General features: G+C 45.1%; 13 non-coding genes across 13 annotated transcripts; all 13 read right to left on the reverse strand.

Annotated features, from left to right (window-relative positions):
• Positions 1-1,075: 1,075 nt before the first annotated feature.
• Positions 1,076-1,266, reverse strand: LOC141194152 (U2 spliceosomal RNA). The gene has a single exon (XR_012266943.1). It is a non-coding gene; the product is annotated as a U2 spliceosomal RNA (small nuclear RNA).
• Positions 1,267-2,381: 1,115 nt separating this feature from the next.
• On the reverse strand, positions 2,382-2,572 carry LOC141194153 (U2 spliceosomal RNA). The gene has a single exon (XR_012266944.1). It is a non-coding gene; the product is annotated as a U2 spliceosomal RNA (small nuclear RNA).
• A 1,115-nt stretch (positions 2,573-3,687) lies between these two features.
• Positions 3,688-3,878, reverse strand: LOC141194154 (U2 spliceosomal RNA). Its single transcript, XR_012266945.1, has one exon. It is a non-coding gene; the product is annotated as a U2 spliceosomal RNA (small nuclear RNA).
• A 1,115-nt stretch (positions 3,879-4,993) lies between these two features.
• Positions 4,994-5,184, reverse strand: LOC141194275 (U2 spliceosomal RNA). Its single transcript, XR_012267061.1, has one exon. It is a non-coding gene; the product is annotated as a U2 spliceosomal RNA (small nuclear RNA).
• Positions 5,185-6,299: 1,115 nt separating this feature from the next.
• LOC141194156 (U2 spliceosomal RNA) lies at positions 6,300-6,490 on the reverse strand. Its single transcript, XR_012266947.1, has one exon. It is a non-coding gene; the product is annotated as a U2 spliceosomal RNA (small nuclear RNA).
• Positions 6,491-7,608: 1,118 nt separating this feature from the next.
• On the reverse strand, positions 7,609-7,799 carry LOC141194157 (U2 spliceosomal RNA). The gene has a single exon (XR_012266948.1). It is a non-coding gene; the product is annotated as a U2 spliceosomal RNA (small nuclear RNA).
• Positions 7,800-8,914: 1,115 nt separating this feature from the next.
• On the reverse strand, positions 8,915-9,105 carry LOC141193589 (U2 spliceosomal RNA). The gene has a single exon (XR_012266495.1). It is a non-coding gene; the product is annotated as a U2 spliceosomal RNA (small nuclear RNA).
• A 1,115-nt stretch (positions 9,106-10,220) lies between these two features.
• Positions 10,221-10,411, reverse strand: LOC141194158 (U2 spliceosomal RNA). Its single transcript, XR_012266949.1, has one exon. It is a non-coding gene; the product is annotated as a U2 spliceosomal RNA (small nuclear RNA).
• Positions 10,412-11,527: 1,116 nt separating this feature from the next.
• Positions 11,528-11,718, reverse strand: LOC141194160 (U2 spliceosomal RNA). The gene has a single exon (XR_012266950.1). It is a non-coding gene; the product is annotated as a U2 spliceosomal RNA (small nuclear RNA).
• A 1,118-nt stretch (positions 11,719-12,836) lies between these two features.
• Positions 12,837-13,027, reverse strand: LOC141194161 (U2 spliceosomal RNA). Its single transcript, XR_012266951.1, has one exon. It is a non-coding gene; the product is annotated as a U2 spliceosomal RNA (small nuclear RNA).
• A 1,115-nt stretch (positions 13,028-14,142) lies between these two features.
• LOC141194162 (U2 spliceosomal RNA) lies at positions 14,143-14,333 on the reverse strand. Its single transcript, XR_012266952.1, has one exon. It is a non-coding gene; the product is annotated as a U2 spliceosomal RNA (small nuclear RNA).
• Positions 14,334-15,448: 1,115 nt separating this feature from the next.
• On the reverse strand, positions 15,449-15,639 carry LOC141194163 (U2 spliceosomal RNA). Its single transcript, XR_012266953.1, has one exon. It is a non-coding gene; the product is annotated as a U2 spliceosomal RNA (small nuclear RNA).
• Positions 15,640-16,754: 1,115 nt separating this feature from the next.
• On the reverse strand, positions 16,755-16,940 carry LOC141193659 (U2 spliceosomal RNA). Its single transcript, XR_012266551.1, has one exon. It is a non-coding gene; the product is annotated as a U2 spliceosomal RNA (small nuclear RNA).
• Between the last annotated feature and the right edge of the window lie 452 nt (positions 16,941-17,392).

The following is a 17,392-nucleotide window of genomic DNA, read 5'->3' on the forward strand; positions in this document are numbered from 1 at the left end:
AAAAGTCCATTTGTTTAGATGAGCTCCTGGACTCCCGTTAAGAAGACATGTTGTCAACCTCTAGATCCCTTACATGCCTGCACTTTTCGGCTTGCTGCTGCTGCAATCCACGCGTTTTAGATCTGCATAACTCCACCTCTTTAAACACAGCACCTTCACCCCCTGCTGTTCCCACCCGCCTCAACACCGTTGGAAGGGAGGAGAACCAATTAAGGCGGGGGGTGGGGTGGAACGAGCAGCTGCCTACCCTTAGCAGGAGGGCTCCTGATTACATACCTCTCCTGCTGCTGCTGCTGCTGCTGGCTGTCCAGCAGCAGACTGAAGGTGGCTGCTGCTGTGCACAGGTATATAAAGGCTCAGAGCCTATTATGACACGCGCAGCCAGCGTTCCATTGCCACATTCCATCTACTGCAGGCAGGATACCTGGCTGGCTGAATGTCGCTGAGAAGCTCACAGAGACCGCCATAAGCAACAGTTTAACAGAATGCCACAGACTAATCAACCAAACTTTTTGGGTTGGGTTCTCTTTTATAGTCTGCAGGCATTAAATGAAAGAAGTCAGTGTTCCAGCAGAAGGAGACAACGTTTCAGAAAAGGCATTGTAGCAAACCAAAAAAGAAATTTTAAGCGCAGCAGAGTAACCAGCGCACATACCTGTTAGCTCAGGTGAGTTTAAAAGGCTGCTGTTGATAACAAGGGCATTTGCTAAATAGATGGTGTGTGTGCAACAATATACTGAAAGGTCAATTATATTGTGCAGCTTATCTCACCACCTGTAGTTATTTAGGTGAAAGCTCCAAAATGCTTGCCTAATATGTCTGTTTATCCAAAAGGAAGTAAAAAGGGAGAGCTAGAAAGATAGCATTGCATCACATTACATGGCAATGCAATGCACAGTTGCTGAAGTTGAACCAAAATGAGCTTGTAATCTGGCTTCTGCAACTTTGAACATGAAAAATCCAATGAGGAGAAGAAAAGCAAAGCCAAAGAGTCCATCCCAAAATCCGACAAACAAGCAAAATGAACAAAAAACATTGAATTCAATTCTTTCTGATTTTAGAAACTGCATTAAAGAAGGGGTGCACCGGTCCTGGAGATACTGCAATACCAGGTCAATGCGTGGAGTGGACAGAGCAAGCTCTTTTTCCATCTCCCTGTTCTAAAAATCCATTTAATATATGGTCCCCAGATAGGGGACGTATCAGATATTAAACTGATAAGAACAGATACTACACTTGATCTTAGCCAAAAGGCCGAGAAGCGATAACCAGAATTGGTTTCAAACTACGGAGCCACCCAAGGATCCTGAAAAGTCCATTTGTGGAGATGAGCTCCTGGACTCCCGTTAAGAAGACATGTTGTCAACCTCTAGATCCCTTACATGCCTGCACTTTTCGGCTTGCTGCTGCTGCAATCCACGCGTTTTAGATCTGCATAACTCCACCTCTTTAAACACAGCACCTTCACCCCCTGCTGTTCCCACCCGCCTCAACACCGTTGGAAGGGAGGAGAACCAATTAAGGCGGGGGGTGGGGTGGAACGAGCAGCTGTCTACCCTTAGCAGGAGGGCTCCTGATTACATACCTCTCCTGCTGCTGCTGCTGCTGGCTGTCCAGCAGCAGACTGAAGGTGGCTGCTGCTGTGCACAGGTATATAAAGGCTCAGAGCCTATTTTGACAAGCGCAGCCAGCGTTCCATTGCCACATTCCATCTACTGCAGGCAGGATACCTGGCTGGCTGAATGTCGCTGAGAAGCTCACAGAGACCGCCATAAGCAACAGTTTAACAGAATGCCACAGACTAATCAACCAAACTTTTTGGGTTGGGTTCTCTTTTATAGTCTGCAGGCATTAAATGAAAGAAGTCAGTGTTCCAGCAGAAGGAGACAACGTTTCAGAAAAGGCATTGTAGCAAACCAAAAAAGAAATTTTAAGCGCAGCAGAGTAACCAGCGCACATACCTGTTAGCTCAGGTGAGTTTAAAAGGCTGCTGTTGATAACAAGGGCATTTGCTAAATAGATGGTGTGTGTGCAACAATATACTGAAAGGTCAATTATATTGTGCAGCTTATCTCACCACCTGTAGTTATTTAGGTGAAAGCTCCAAAATGCTTGCCTAATATGTCTGTTTATCCAAAAGGAAGTAAAAAGGGAGAGCTAGAAAGATAGCATTGCATCACATTACATGGCAATGCAATGCACAGTTGCTGAAGTTGAACCAAAATGAGCTTGTAATCTGGCTTCTGCAACTTTGAACATGAAAAATCCAATGAGGAGAAGAAAAGCAAAGCCAAAGAGTCCATCCCAAAATCCGACAAACAAGCAAAATGAACAAAAAACATTGAATTCAATTCTTTCTGATTTTAGAAACTGCATTAAAGAAGGGGTGCACCGGTCCTGGAGATACTGCAATACCAGGTCAATGCGTGGAGTGGACAGAGCAAGCTCTTTTTCCATCTCCCTGTTCTAAAAATCCATTTAATATATGGTCCCCAGATAGGGGACGTATCAGATATTAAACTGATAAGAACAGATACTACACTTGATCTTAGCCAAAAGGCCGAGAAGCGATAACCAGAATTGGTTTCAAACTACGGAGCCACCCAAGGATCCTGAAAAGTCCATTTGTGGAGATGAGCTCCTGGACTCCCGTTAAGAAGACATGTTGTCAACCTCTAGATCCCTTACATGCCTGCACTTTTCGGCTTGCTGCTGCTGCAATCCACGCGTTTTAGATCTGCATAACTCCACCTCTTTAAACACAGCACCTTCACCCCCTGCTGTTCCCACCCGCCTCAACACCGTTGGAAGGGAGGAGAACCAATTAAGGCGGGGGGTGGGGTGGAACGAGCAGCTGTCTACCCTTAGCAGGAGGGCTCCTGATTACATACCTCTCCTGCTGCTGCTGCTGCTGGCTGTCCAGCAGCAGACTGAAGGTGGCTGCTGCTGTGCACAGGTATATAAAGGCTCAGAGCCTATTATGACACGCGCAGCCAGCGTTCCATTGCCACATTCCATCTACTGCAGGCAGGATACCTGGCTGGCTGAATGTCGCTGAGAAGCTCACAGAGACCGCCATAAGCAACAGTTTAACAGAATGCCACAGACTAATCAACCAAACTTTTTGGGTTGGGTTCTCTTTTATAGTCTGCAGGCATTAAATGAAAGAAGTCAGTGTTCCAGCAGAAGGAGACAACGTTTCAGAAAAGGCATTGTAGCAAACCAAAAAAGAAATTTTAAGCGCAGCAGAGTAACCAGCGCACATACCTGTTAGCTCAGGTGAGTTTAAAAGGCTGCTGTTGATAACAAGGGCATTTGCTAAATAGATGGTGTGTGTGCAACAATATACTGAAAGGTCAATTATATTGTGCAGCTTATCTCACCACCTGTAGTTATTTAGGTGAAAGCTCCAAAATGCTTGCCTAATATGTCTGTTTATCCAAAAGGAAGTAAAAAGGGAGAGCTAGAAAGATAGCATTGCATCACATTACATGGCAATGCAATGCACAGTTGCTGAAGTTGAACCAAAATGAGCTTGTAATCTGGCTTCTGCAACTTTGAACATGAAAAATCCAATGAGGAGAAGAAAAGCAAAGCCAAAGAGTCCATCCCAAAATCCGACAAACAAGCAAAATGAACAAAAAACATTGAATTCAATTCTTTCTGATTTTAGAAACTGCATTAAAGAAGGGGTGCACCGGTCCTGGAGATACTGCAATACCAGGTCAATGCGTGGAGTGGACAGAGCAAGCTCTTTTTCCATCTCCCTGTTCTAAAAATCCATTTAATATATGGTCCCCAGATAGGGGACGTATCAGATATTAAACTGATAAGAACAGATACTACACTTGATCTTAGCCAAAAGGCCGAGAAGCGATAACCAGAATTGGTTTCAAACTACGGAGCCACCCAAGGATCCTGAAAAGTCCATTTGTGGAGATGAGCTCCTGGACTCCCGTTAAGAAGACATGTTGTCAACCTCTAGATCCCTTACATGCCTGCACTTTTCGGCTTGCTGCTGCTGCAATCCACGCGTTTTAGATCTGCATAACTCCACCTCTTTAAACACAGCACCTTCACCCCCTGCTGTTCCCACCCGCCTCAACACCGTTGGAAGGGAGGAGAACCAATTAAGGCGGGGGGTGGGGTGGAACGAGCAGCTGTCTACCCTTAGCAGGAGGGCTCCTGATTACATACCTCTCCTGCTGCTGCTGCTGCTGGCTGTCCAGCAGCAGACTGAAGGTGGCTGCTGCTGTGCACAGGTATATAAAGGCTCAGAGCCTATTATGACACGCGCAGCCAGCGTTCCATTGCCACATTCCATCTACTGCAGGCAGGATACCTGGCTGGCTGAATGTCGCTGAGAAGCTCACAGAGACCGCCATAAGCAACAGTTTAACAGAATGCCACAGACTAATCAACCAAACTTTTTGGGTTGGGTTCTCTTTTATAGTCTGCAGGCATTAAATGAAAGAAGTCAGTGTTCCAGCAGAAGGAGACAACGTTTCAGAAAAGGCATTGTAGCAAACCAAAAAAGAAATTTTAAGCGCAGCAGAGTAACCAGCGCACATACCTGTTAGCTCAGGTGAGTTTAAAAGGCTGCTGTTGATAACAAGGGCATTTGCTAAATAGATGGTGTGTGTGCAACAATATACTGAAAGGTCAATTATATTGTGCAGCTTATCTCACCACCTGTAGTTATTTAGGTGAAAGCTCCAAAATGCTTGCCTAATATGTCTGTTTATCCAAAAGGAAGTAAAAAGGGAGAGCTAGAAAGATAGCATTGCATCACATTACATGGCAATGCAATGCACAGTTGCTGAAGTTGAACCAAAATGAGCTTGTAATCTGGCTTCTGCAACTTTGAACATGAAAAATCCAATGAGGAGAAGAAAAGCAAAGCCAAAGAGTCCATCCCAAAATCCGACAAACAAGCAAAATGAACAAAAAACATTGAATTCAATTCTTTCTGATTTTAGAAACTGCATTAAAGAAGGGGTGCACCGGTCCTGGAGATACTGCAATACCAGGTCAATGCGTGGAGTGGACAGAGCAAGCTCTTTTTCCATCTCCCTGTTCTAAAAATCCATTTAATATATGGTCCCCAGATAGGGGATGTATCAGATATTAAACTGATAAGAACAGATACTACACTTGATCTTAGCCAAAAGGCCGAGAAGCGATAACCAGAATTGGTTTCAAACTACGGAGCCACCCAAGGATCCTGAAAAGTCCATTTGTGGAGATGAGCTCCTGGACTCCCGTTAAGAAGACATGTTGTCAACCTCTAGATCCCTTACATGCCTGCACTTTTCGGCTTGCTGCTGCTGCAATCCACGCGTTTTAGATCTGCATAACTCCACCTCTTTAAACACAGCACCTTCACCCCCTGCTGTTCCCACCCGCCTCAACACCGTTGGAAGGGAGGAGAACCAATTAAGGCGGGGGGTGGGGTGGAACGAGCAGCTGTCTACCCTTAGCAGGAGGGCTCCTGATTACATACCTCTCCTGCTGCTGCTGCTGCTGGCTGTCCAGCAGCAGACTGAAGGTGGCTGCTGCTGTGCACAGGTATATAAAGGCTCAGAGCCTATTTTGACAAGCGCAGCCAGCGTTCCATTGCCACATTCCATCTACTGCAGGCAGGATACCTGGCTGGCTGAATGTCGCTGAGAAGCTCACAGAGACCGCCATAAGCAACAGTTTAACAGAATGCCACAGACTAATCAACCAAACTTTTTGGGTTGGGTTCTCTTTTATAGTCTGCAGGCATTAAATGAAAGAAGTCAGTGTTCCAGCAGAAGGAGACAACGTTTCAGAAAAGACATTGTAGCAAACCAAAAAAGAAATTTTAAGCGCAGCAGAGTAACCAGCGCACATACCTGTTAGCTCAGGTGAGTTTAAAAGGCTGCTGTTGATAACAAGGGCATTTGCTAAATAGATGGTGTGTGTGCAACAATATACTGAAAGGTCAATTATATTGTGCAGCTTATCTCACCACCTGTAGTTATTTAGGTGAAAGCTCCAAAATGCTTGCCTAATATGTCTGTTTATCCAAAAGGAAGTAAAAAGGGAGAGCTAGAAAGATAGCATTGCATCACATTACATGGCAATGCAATGCACAGTTGCTGAAGTTGAACCAAAATGAGCTTGTAATCTGGCTTCTGCAACTTTGAACATGAAAAATCCAATGAGGAGAAGAAAAGCAAAGCCAAAGAGTCCATCCCAAAATCCGACAAACAAGCAAAATGAACAAAAAACATTGAATTCAATTCTTTCTGATTTTAGAAACTGCATTAAAGAAGGGGTGCACCGGTCCTGGAGATACTGCAATACCAGGTCAATGCGTGGAGTGGACAGAGCAAGCTCTTTTTCCATCTCCCTGTTCTAAAAATCCATTTAATATATGGTCCCCAGATAGGGGACGTATCAGATATTAAACTGATAAGAACAGATACTACACTTGATCTTAGCCAAAAGGCCGAGAAGCGATAACCAGAATTGGTTTCAAACTACGGAGCCACCCAAGGATCCTGAAAAGTCCATTTGTGGAGATGAGCTCCTGGACTCCCGTTAAGAAGACATGTTGTCAACCTCTAGATCCCTTACATGCCTGCACTTTTCGGCTTGCTGCTGCTGCAATCCACGCGTTTTAGATCTGCATAACTCCACCTCTTTAAACACAGCACCTTCACCCCCTGCTGTTCCCACCCGCCTCAACACCGTTGGAAGGGAGGAGAACCAATTAAGGCGGGGGGTGGGGTGGAACGAGCAGCTGTCTACCCTTAGCAGGAGGGCTCCTGATTACATACCTCTCCTGCTGCTGCTGCTGCTGCTGGCTGTCCAGCAGCAGACTGAAGGTGGCTGCTGCTGTGCACAGGTATATAAAGGCTCAGAGCCTATTATGACACGCGCAGCCAGCGTTCCATTGCCACATTCCATCTACTGCAGGCAGGATACCTGGCTGGCTGAATGTCGCTGAGAAGCTCACAGAGACCGCCATAAGCAACAGTTTAACAGAATGCCACAGACTAATCAACCAAACTTTTTGGGTTGGGTTCTCTTTTATAGTCTGCAGGCATTAAATGAAAGAAGTCAGTGTTCCAGCAGAAGGAGACAACGTTTCAGAAAAGGCATTGTAGCAAACCAAAAAAGAAATTTTAAGCGCAGCAGAGTAACCAGCGCACATACCTGTTAGCTCAGGTGAGTTTAAAAGGCTGCTGTTGATAACAAGGGCATTTGCTAAATAGATGGTGTGTGTGCAACAATATACTGAAAGGTCAATTATATTGTGCAGCTTATCTCACCACCTGTAGTTATTTAGGTGAAAGCTCCAAAATGCTTGCCTAATATGTCTGTTTATCCAAAAGGAAGTAAAAAGGGAGAGCTAGAAAGATAGCATTGCATCACATTACATGGCAATGCAATGCACAGTTGCTGAAGTTGAACCAAAATGAGCTTGTAATCTGGCTTCTGCAACTTTGAACATGAAAAATCCAATGAGGAGAAGAAAAGCAAAGCCAAAGAGTCCATCCCAAAATCCGACAAACAAGCAAAATGAACAAAAAACATTGAATTCAATTCTTTCTGATTTTAGAAACTGCATTAAAGAAGGGGTGCACCGGTCCTGGAGATACTGCAATACCAGGTCAATGCGTGGAGTGGACAGAGCAAGCTCTTTTTCCATCTCCCTGTTCTAAAAATCCATTTAATATATGGTCCCCAGATAGGGGACGTATCAGATATTAAACTGATAAGAACAGATACTACACTTGATCTTAGCCAAAAGGCCGAGAAGCGATAACCAGAATTGGTTTCAAACTACGGAGCCACCCAAGGATCCTGAAAAGTCCATTTGTGGAGATGAGCTCCTGGACTCCCGTTAAGAAGACATGTTGTCAACCTCTAGATCCCTTACATGCCTGCACTTTTCGGCTTGCTGCTGCTGCAATCCACGCGTTTTAGATCTGCATAACTCCACCTCTTTAAACACAGCACCTTCACCCCCTGCTGTTCCCACCCGCCTCAACACCGTTGGAAGGGAGGAGAACCAATTAAGGCGGGGGGTGGGGTGGAATGAGCAGCTGTCTACCCTTAGCAGGAGGGCTCCTGATTACATACCTCTCCTGCTGCTGCTGCTGCTGGCTGTCCAGCAGCAGACTGAAGGTGGCTGCTGCTGTGCACAGGTATATAAAGGCTCAGAGCCTATTATGACACGCGCAGCCAGCGTTCCATTGCCACATTCCATCTACTGCAGGCAGGATACCTGGCTGGCTGAATGTCGCTGAGAAGCTCACAGAGACCGCCATAAGCAACAGTTTAACAGAATGCCACAGACTAATCAACCAAACTTTTTGGGTTGGGTTCTCTTTTATAGTCTGCAGGCATTAAATGAAAGAAGTCAGTGTTCCAGCAGAAGGAGACAACGTTTCAGAAAAGGCATTGTAGCAAACCAAAAAAGAAATTTTAAGCGCAGCAGAGTAACCAGCGCACATACCTGTTAGCTCAGGTGAGTTTAAAAGGCTGCTGTTGATAACAAGGGCATTTGCTAAATAGATGGTGTGTGTGCAACAATATACTGAAAGGTCAATTATATTGTGCAGCTTATCTCACCACCTGTAGTTATTTAGGTGAAAGCTCCAAAATGCTTGCCTAATATGTCTGTTTATCCAAAAGGAAGTAAAAAGGGAGAGCTAGAAAGATAGCATTGCATCACATTACATGGCAATGCAATGCACAGTTGCTGAAGTTGAACCAAAATGAGCTTGTAATCTGGCTTCTGCAACTTTGAACATGAAAAATCCAATGAGGAGAAGAAAAGCAAAGCCAAAGAGTCCATCCCAAAATCCGACAAACAAGCAAAATGAACAAAAAACATTGAATTCAATTCTTTCTGATTTTAGAAACTGCATTAAAGAAGGGGTGCACCGGTCCTGGAGATACTGCAATACCAGGTCAATGCATGGAGTGGACAGAGCAAGCTCTTTTTCCATCTCCCTGTTCTAAAAATCCATTTAATATATGGTCCCCAGATAGGGGACGTATCAGATATTAAAATGATAAGAACAGATACTACACTTGATCTTAGCCAAAAGGCCGAGAAGCGATAACCAGAATTGGTTTCAAACTACGGAGCCACCCAAGGATCCTGAAAAGTCCATTTGTGGAGATGAGCTCCTGGACTCCCGTTAAGAAGACATGTTGTCAACCTCTAGATCCCTTACATGCCTGCACTTTTCGGCTTGCTGCTGCTGCAATCCACGCGTTTTAGATCTGCATAACTCCACCTCTTTAAACACAGCACCTTCACCCCCTGCTGTTCCCACCCGCCTCAACACCGTTGGAAGGGAGGAGAACCAATTAAGGCGGGGGGTGGGGTGGAACGAGCAGCTGTCTACCCTTAGCAGGAGGGCTCCTGATTACATACCTCTCCTGCTGCTGCTGCTGCTGGCTGTCCAGCAGCAGACTGAAGGTGGCTGCTGCTGTGCACAGGTATATAAAGGCTCAGAGCCTATTATGACACGCGCAGCCAGCGTTCCATTGCCACATTCCATCTACTGCAGGCAGGATACCTGGCTGGCTGAATGTCGCTGAGAAGCTCACAGAGACCGCCATAAGCAACAGTTTAACAGAATGCCACAGACTAATCAACCAAACTTTTTGGGTTGAGTTCTCTTTTATAGTCTGCAGGCATTAAATGAAAGAAGTCAGTGTTCCAGCAGAAGGAGACAACGTTTCAGAAAAGGCATTGTAGCAAACCAAAAAAGAAATTTTAAGCGCAGCAGAGTAACCAGCGCACATACCTGTTAGCTCAGGTGAGTTTAAAAGGCTGCTGTTGATAACAAGGGCATTTGCTAAATAGATGGTGTGTGTGCAACAATATACTGAAAGGTCAATTATATTGTGCAGCTTATCTCACCACCTGTAGTTATTTAGGTGAAAGCTCCAAAATGCTTGCCTAATATGTCTGTTTATCCAAAAGGAAGTAAAAAGGGAGAGCTAGAAAGATAGCATTGCATCACATTACATGGCAATGCAATGCACAGTTGCTGAAGTTGAACCAAAATGAGCTTGTAATCTGGCTTCTGCAACTTTGAACATGAAAAATCCAATGAGGAGAAGAAAAGCAAAGCCAAAGAGTCCATCCCAAAATCCGACAAACAAGCAAAATGAACAAAAAACATTGAATTCAATTCTTTCTGATTTTAGAAACTGCATTAAAGAAGGGGTGCACCGGTCCTGGAGATACTGCAATACCAGGTCAATGCGTGGAGTGGACAGAGCAAGCTCTTTTTCCATCTCCCTGTTCTAAAAATCCATTTAATATATGGTCCCCAGATAGGGGACGTATCAGATATTAAACTGATAAGAACAGATACTACACTTGATCTTAGCCAAAAGGCCGAGAAGCGATAACCAGAATTGGTTTCAAACTACGGAGCCACCCAAGGATCCTGAAAAGTCCATTTGTGGAGATGAGCTCCTGGACTCCCGTTAAGAAGACATGTTGTCAACCTCTAGATCCCTTACATGCCTGCACTTTTCGGCTTGCTGCTGCTGCAATCCACGCGTTTTAGATCTGCATAACTCCACCTCTTTAAACACAGCACCTTCACCCCCTGCTGTTCCCACCCGCCTCAACACCGTTGGAAGGGAGGAGAACCAATTAAGGCGGGGGGTGGGGTGGAACGAGCAGCTGTCTACCCTTAGCAGGAGGGCTCCTGATTACATACCTCTCCTGCTGCTGCTGCTGCTGGCTGTCCAGCAGCAGACTGAAGGTGGCTGCTGCTGTGCACAGGTATATAAAGGCTCAGAGCCTATTATGACACGCGCAGCCAGCATTCCATTGCCACATTCCATCTACTGCAGGCAGGATACCTGGCTGGCTGAATGTCGCTGAGAAGCTCACAGAGACCGCCATAAGCAACAGTTTAACAGAATGCCACAGACTAATCAACCAAACTTTTTGGGTTGGGTTCTCTTTTATAGTCTGCAGGCATTAAATGAAAGAAGTCAGTGTTCCAGCAGAAGGAGACAACGTTTCAGAAAAGGCATTGTAGCAAACCAAAAAAGAAATTTTAAGCGCAGCAGAGTAACCAGCGCACATACCTGTTAGCTCAGGTGAGTTTAAAAGGCTGCTGTTGATAACAAGGGCATTTGCTAAATAGATGGTGTGTGTGCAACAATATACTGAAAGGTCAATTATATTGTGCAGCTTATCTCACCACCTGTAGTTATTTAGGTGAAAGCTCCAAAATGCTTGCCTAATATGTCTGTTTATCCAAAAGGAAGTAAAAAGGGAGAGCTAGAAAGATAGCATTGCATCACATTACATGGCAATGCAATGCACAGTTGCTGAAGTTGAACCAAAATGAGCTTGCAATCTGGCTTCTGCAACTTTGAACATGAAAAATCCAATGAGGAGAAGAAAAGCAAAGCCAAAGAGTAAATTCCCAAAATCCGACAAACAAGCAAAATGAACAAAAAACATTGAATTCAATTCTTTCTGATTTTAGAAACTGCATTAAAGAAGGGGTGCACCGGTCCTGGAGATACTGCAATACCAGGTCAATGCGTGGAGTGGACAGAGCAAGCTCTTTTTCCATCTCCCTGTTCTAAAAATCCATTTAATATATGGTCCCCAGATAGGGGACGTATCAGATATTAAACTGATAAGAACAGATACTACACTTGATCTTAGCCAAAAGGCCGAGAAGCGATAACCAGAATTGGTTTCAAACTACGGAGCCACCCAAGGATCCTGAAAAGTCCATTTGTGGAGATGAGCTCCTGGACTCCCGTTAAGAAGACATGTTGTCAACCTCTAGATCCCTTACATGCCTGCACTTTTCGGCTTGCTGCTGCTGCAATCCACGCGTTTTAGATCTGCATAACTCCACCTCTTTAAACACAGCACCTTCACCCCCTGCTGTTCCCACCCGCCTCAACACCGTTGGAAGGGAGGAGAACCAATTAAGGCGGGGGGTGGGGTGGAACGAGCAGCTGTCTACCCTTAGCAGGAGGGCTCCTGATTACATACCTCTCCTGCTGCTGCTGCTGCTGCTGGCTGTCCAGCAGCAGACTGAAGGTGGCTGCTGCTGTGCACAGGTATATAAAGGCTCAGAGCCTATTATGACACGCGCAGCCAGCGTTCCATTGCCACATTCCATCTACTGCAGGCAGGATACCTGGCTGGCTGAATGTCGCTGAGAAGCTCACAGAGACCGCCATAAGCAACAGTTTAACAGAATGCCACAGACTAATCAACCAAACTTTTTGGGTTGGGTTCTCTTTTATAGTCTGCAGGCATTAAATGAAAGAAGTCAGTGTTCCAGCAGAAGGAGACAACGTTTCAGAAAAGGCATTGTAGCAAACCAAAAAAGAAATTTTAAGCGCAGCAGAGTAACCAGCGCACATACCTGTTAGCTCAGGTGAGTTTAAAAGGCTGCTGTTGATAACAAGGGCATTTGCTAAATAGATGGTGTGTGTGCAACAATATACTGAAAGGTCAATTATATTGTGCAGCTTATCTCACCACCTGTAGTTATTTAGGTGAAAGCTCCAAAATGCTTGCCTAATATGTCTGTTTATCCAAAAGGAAGTAAAAAGGGAGAGCTAGAAAGATAGCATTGCATCACATTACATGGCAATGCAATGCACAGTTGCTGAAGTTGAACCAAAATGAGCTTGTAATCTGGCTTCTGCAACTTTGAACATGAAAAATCCAATGAGGAGAAGAAAAGCAAAGCCAAAGAGTCCATCCCAAAATCCGACAAACAAGCAAAATGAACAAAAAACATTGAATTCAATTCTTTCTGATTTTAGAAACTGCATTAAAGAAGGGGTGCACCGGTCCTGGAGATACTGCAATACCAGGTCAATGCGTGGAGTGGACAGAGCAAGCTCTTTTTCCATCTCCCTGTTCTAAAAATCCATTTAATATATGGTCCCCAGATAGGGGACGTATCAGATATTAAACTGATAAGAACAGATACTACACTTGATCTTAGCCAAAAGGCCGAGAAGCGATAACCAGAATTGGTTTCAAACTACGGAGCCACCCAAGGATCCTGAAAAGTCCATTTGTGGAGATGAGCTCCTGGACTCCCGTTAAGAAGACATGTTGTCAACCTCTAGATCCCTTACATGCCTGCACTTTTCGGCTTGCTGCTGCTGCAATCCACGCGTTTTAGATCTGCATAACTCCACCTCTTTAAACACAGCACCTTCACCCCCTGCTGTTCCCACCCGCCTCAACACCGTTGGAAGGGAGGAGAACCAATTAAGGCGGGGGGTGGGGTGGAACGAGCAGCTGTCTACCCTTAGCAGGAGGGCTCCTGATTACATACCTCTCCTGCTGCTGCTGCTGCTGGCTGTCCAGCAGCAGACTGAAGGTGGCTGCTGCTGTGCACAGGTATATAAAGGCTCAGAGCCTATTATGACACGCGCAGCCAGCGTTCCATTGCCACATTCCATCTACTGCAGGCAGGATACCTGGCTGGCTAAATGTCGCTGAGAAGCTCACAGAGACCGCCATAAGCAACAGTTTAACAGAATGCCACAGACTAATCAACCAAACTTTTTGGGTTAGGTTCTCTTTTATAGTCTGCAGGCATTAAATGAAAGAAGTCAGTGTTCCAGCAGAAGGAGACAACGTTTCAGAAAAGGCATTGTAGCAAACCAAAAAAGAAATTTTAAGCGCAGCAGAGTAACCAGCGCACATACCTGTTAGCTCAGGTGAGTTTAAAAGGCTGCTGTTGATAACAAGGGCATTTGCTAAATAGATGGTGTGTGTGCAACAATATACTGAAAGGTCAATTATATTGTGCAGCTTATCTCACCACCTGTAGTTATTTAGGTGAAAGCTCCAAAATGCTTGCCTAATATGTCTGTTTATCCAAAAGGAAGTAAAAAGGGAGAGCTAGAAAGATAGCATTGCATCACATTACATGGCAATGCAATGCACAGTTGCTGAAGTTGAACCAAAATGAGCTTGTAATCTGGCTTCTGCAACTTTGAACATGAAAAATCCAATGAGGAGAAGAAAAGCAAAGCCAAAGAGTCCATCCCAAATTCCGACAAACAAGCAAAATGAACAAAAAACATTGAATTCAATTCTTTCTGATTTTAGAAACTGCATTAAAGAAGGGGTGCACCGGTCCTGGAGATACTGCAATACCAGGTCAATGCGTGGAGTGGACAGAGCAAGCTCTTTTTCCATCTCCCTGTTCTAAAAATCCATTTAATATATGGTCCCCAGATAGGGGACGTATCAGATATTAAACTGATAAGAACAGATACTACACTTGATCTTAGCCAAAAGGCCGAGAAGCGATAACCAGAATTGGTTTCAAACTACGGAGCCACCCAAGGATCCTGAAAAGTCCATTTGTGGAGATGAGCTCCTGGACTCCCGTTAAGAAGACATGTTGTCAACCTCTAGATCCCTTACATGCCTGCACTTTTCGGCTTGCTGCTGCTGCAATCCACGCGTTTTAGATCTGCATAACTCCACCTCTTTAAACACAGCACCTTCACCCCCTGCTGTTCCCACCCGCCTCAACACCGTTGGAAGGGAGGAGAACCAATTAAGGCGGGGGGTGGGGTGGAACGAGCAGCTGTCTACCCTTAGCAGGAGGGCTCCTGATTACATACCTCTCCTGCTGCTGCTGCTGCTGGCTGTCCAGCAGCAGACTGAAGGTGGCTGCTGCTGTGCACAGGTATATAAAGGCTCAGAGCCTATTATGACACGCGCAGCCAGCGTTCCATTGCCACATTCCATCTACTGCAGGCAGGATACCTGGCTGGCTGAATGTCGCTGAGAAGCTCACAGAGACCGCCATAAGCAACAGTTTAACAGAATGCCACAGACTAATCAACCAAACTTTTTGGGTTGGGTTCTCTTTTATAGTCTGCAGGCATTAAATGAAAGAAGTCAGTGTTCCAGCAGAAGGAGACAACGTTTCAGAAAAGGCATTGTAGCAAACCAAAAAAGAAATTTTAAGCGCAGCAGAGTAACCAGCGCACATACCTGTTAGCTCAGGTGAGTTTAAAAGGCTGCTGTTGATAACAAGGGCATTTGCTAAATAGATGGTGTGTGTGCAACAATATACTGAAAGGTCAATTATATTGTGCAGCTTATCTCACCACCTGTAGTTATTTAGGTGAAAGCTCCAAAATGCTTGCCTAATATGTCTGTTTATCCAAAAGGAAGTAAAAAGGGAGAGCTAGAAAGATAGCATTGCATCACATTACATGGCAATGCAATGCACAGTTGCTGAAGTTGAACCAAAATGAGCTTGTAATCTGGCTTCTGCAACTTTGAACATGAAAAATCCAATGAGGAGAAGAAAAGCAAAGCCAAAGAGTCCATCCCAAAATCCGACAAACAAGCAAAATGAACAAAAAACATTGAATTCAATTCTTTCTGATTTTAGAAACTGCATTAAAGAAGGGGTGCACCGGTCCTGGAGATACTGCAATACCAGGTCAATGCGTGGAGTGGACAGAGCAAGCTCTTTTTCCATCTCCCTGTTCTAAAAATCCATTTAATATATGGTCCCCAGATAGGGGACGTATCAGATATTAAACTGATAAGAACAGATACTACACTTGATCTTAGCCAAAAGGCCGAGAAGCGATAACCAGAATTGGTTTCAAACTACGGAGCCACCCAAGGATCCTGAAAAGTCCATTTGTGGAGATGAGCTCCTGGACTCCCGTTAAGAAGACATGTTGTCAACCTCTAGATCCCTTACATGCCTGCACTTTTCGGCTTGCTGCTGCTGCAATCCACGCGTTTTAGATCTGCATAACTCCACCTCTTTAAACACAGCACCTTCACCCCCTGCTGTTCCCACCCGCCTCAACACCGTTGGAAGGGAGGAGAACCAATTAAGGCGGGGGGTGGGGTGGAACGAGCAGCTGTCTACCCTTAGCAGGAGGGCTCCTGATTACATACCTCTCCTGCTGCTGCTGCTACTGGCTGTCCAGCAGCAGACTGAAGGTGGCTGCTGCTGTGCACAGGTATATAAAGGCTCAGAGCCTATTATGACACGCGCAGCCAGCGTTCCATTGCCACATTCCATCTACTGCAGGCAGGATACCTGGCTGGCTGAATGTCGCTGAGAAGCTCACAGAGACCGCCATAAGCAACAGTTTAACAGAATGCCACAGACTAATCAACCAAACTTTTTGGGTTGGGTTCTCTTTTATAGTCTGCAGGCATTAAATGAAAGAAGTCAGTGTTCCAGCAGAAGGAGACAACGTTTCAGAAAAGGCATTGTAGCAAACCAAAAAAGAAATTTTAAGCGCAGCAGAGTAACCAGCGCACATACCTGTTAGCTCAGGTGAGTTTAAAAGGCTGCTGTTGATAACAAGGGCATTTGCTAAATAGATGGTGTGTGTGCAACAATATACTGAAAGGTCAATTATATTGTGCAGCTTATCTCACCACCTGTAGTTATTTAGGTGAAAGCTCCAAAATGCTTGCCTAATATGTCTGTTTATCCAAAAGGAAGTAAAAAGGGAGAGCTAGAAAGATAGCATTGCATCACATTACATGGCAATGCAATGCACAGTTGCTGAAGTTGAACCAAAATGAGCTTGTAATCTGGCTTCTGCAACTTTGAACATGAAAAATCCAATGAGGAGAAGAAAAGCAAAGCCAAAGAGTCCATCCCAAAATCCGACAAACAAGCAAAATGAACAAAAAACATTGAATTCAATTCTTTCTGATTTTAGAAACTGCATTAAAGAAGGGGTGCACCGGTCCTGGAGATACTGCAATACCAGGTCAATGCGTGGAGTGGACAGAGCAAGCTCTTTTTCCATCTCCCTGTTCTAAAAATCCATTTAATATATGGTCCCCAGATAGGGGACGTATCAGATATTAAACTGATAAGAACAGATTTTTTTTTCTTTTATCGAAAGCCCGAATTCGTGTACAAAACCCGAGTGCGCTTAAAAAAGTGACAAGTGCCACAAAAAAAGTGCACTAGGATGCTGGTCTTCTTGAAACCCTCTCCAAAAGGAGAAGGGTCCCCCAAACCATTCCCCGTCCCTCCGAGCCAAAAGGCCACAGCGAGGAACAGGGACAAAAAGCCACCTCCAGCCGAAGCCAGAGGCGACCCAATCTTACCCCCAGCACCTGCCCGAGTTCTCACCCGAGCAAGGCACTGGGAGCCAAAGACTGTGCTCCCCTCCCGGAAGAGGGGAGCCAACAACTCTGTCCTCCCGAAAGAGGAGAGCCAGGGGGGTTCAGGGGGGAGCGGAACCTGATGGCCACACACTCCCCCCCTAGACCTGCCAAGAGAGGAACCCGTAAGGGAACCGCATCCCGACAAAATCCTAGTAGGACGTGACACACGTGAATAAGTGGACACACAGTGACAAA

Source organism: Phyllobates terribilis, unplaced genomic scaffold, assembly GCF_046119375.1.
Source record: "Phyllobates terribilis strain yellow unplaced genomic scaffold, ASM4611937v1 Scaffold_66__1_contigs__length_7565176, whole genome shotgun sequence".
Lineage (NCBI taxonomy): Eukaryota > Metazoa > Chordata > Amphibia > Anura > Dendrobatidae > Phyllobates > Phyllobates terribilis.